This window comes from Sinocyclocheilus grahami, unplaced genomic scaffold (assembly GCF_001515645.1).
Source record: "Sinocyclocheilus grahami isolate Dianchi unplaced genomic scaffold, SAMN03320097.WGS_v1.1 scaffold547.1, whole genome shotgun sequence".
In the NCBI taxonomy this organism is placed as follows: Eukaryota; Metazoa; Chordata; class Actinopteri; order Cypriniformes; family Cyprinidae; genus Sinocyclocheilus; species Sinocyclocheilus grahami.
Genome location: NW_015505726.1, coordinates 775,571 through 776,830, shown reverse-complemented (window position 1 = coordinate 776,830; position 1,260 = coordinate 775,571). Strand labels below are relative to the sequence as shown.

The window sequence follows — 1,260 nt, the reverse complement described above, 5'->3', positions numbered from 1 at the left end:
TTCAAAACGTTTATATGTTCTGTTTACTTAGTTACAGCTATAATAATGATGCCTTTGTCCATATAAGGGATTTCCTGGAGGGTCACAAGTTCCTACTTCTGTGACTAGACATGTGTTTATATGCTGATGGCCAATCCATCATTTTTGGGGGGAATTGTATTTATTTATTTTTCAATAAGTATCGGTTCAGGCACCGGAACCATTTTAAAAGTATCGATTTGGCACCGGTATCGAAAAAAACCCAAACGATACCCAACCCTAGGCTAGCACTGACCCTTTAATCGAAATACGATTTTGATTTCGGCCTCCAGTAGTTATGAAAATACAATAATCAAGATAAAACAATTATTGCGCCCCATTGTTCAGCGGTGCGTTTTCGCTCCTCCATAAATCCCAATTTCACATGCAAATCAGTAAAATCATGTTGCGTGACTTTTGCAAAATGGGACGATTTATTCATGTTTTTAAAAGCACGAACGAGAACTTGCACTGTTCCTTGGGAAGATTTATGTGCATGTGCTCAGAGACGGAACAGAACACGCACTGTAAAGTCATCTTTTAGCGCCTAAATGGTCAAATACACACGTCAAAACACGGCACTTAGTTATTATTCACGTAAACCCTCGTCGGTTATGTAATAAATGGACGTAAACTGGTGAGAATGCAAATAAATGTGTAACAGTAAATTGGATTAAAGTAAATAGGCTATACCTTAGTACTCTGCTGTGGTATTGAGAATTGTAACATTTCACTCTCTAAAATGTAGATGTCATTGTAACCTTATTTACAGAAAAAATATATTTGATATATAATTTGGCTGTCTTTTAAATAAATCTTTCATATAAAATTTTGGTCCTATGACCCACTAATAAATGTGGTAAATAATCGTGATTACAATATTGACCAAATTAATCATGATTATGATTTTTGTCATAATCAAGCAGCCCTACTATGCATAAAACTCAGCTCTCAGTAGTGAACGAAGTCTGTATGCAGAGCAAGTTTTTAGTTTTTCTGGCAATAATGCCTAACCTTATTTTCATGCATTCAATTGTGTTTTGCCCTATCAGTGTATTTATGCAAATAGTTTACCTTGAATCAATTTGAGCCACATCATAATTCCTTGAACCCGTTGTCATTTAACAAGGACAATTGCACGTATTTACATTAAATGGCTGAGTGCAATGTTGATCGTTATTACACATGTATGCTACCGTTAAAAGTCAGTAACATGTTTATCTTATTCATTTATTTAAAGCC

At 34.9% G+C, this 1,260-nt stretch overlaps 1 protein-coding gene across 1 annotated transcript in view; it reads left to right on the top strand.

The window, feature by feature from the left end:
- The window catches only part of epc2 (enhancer of polycomb homolog 2 (Drosophila)), a 20,402-nt gene that overhangs the window by 15,253 nt on the left and 3,889 nt on the right, over positions 1–1,260 (top strand). The gene's annotated exons all lie outside the window — the stretch shown is intronic.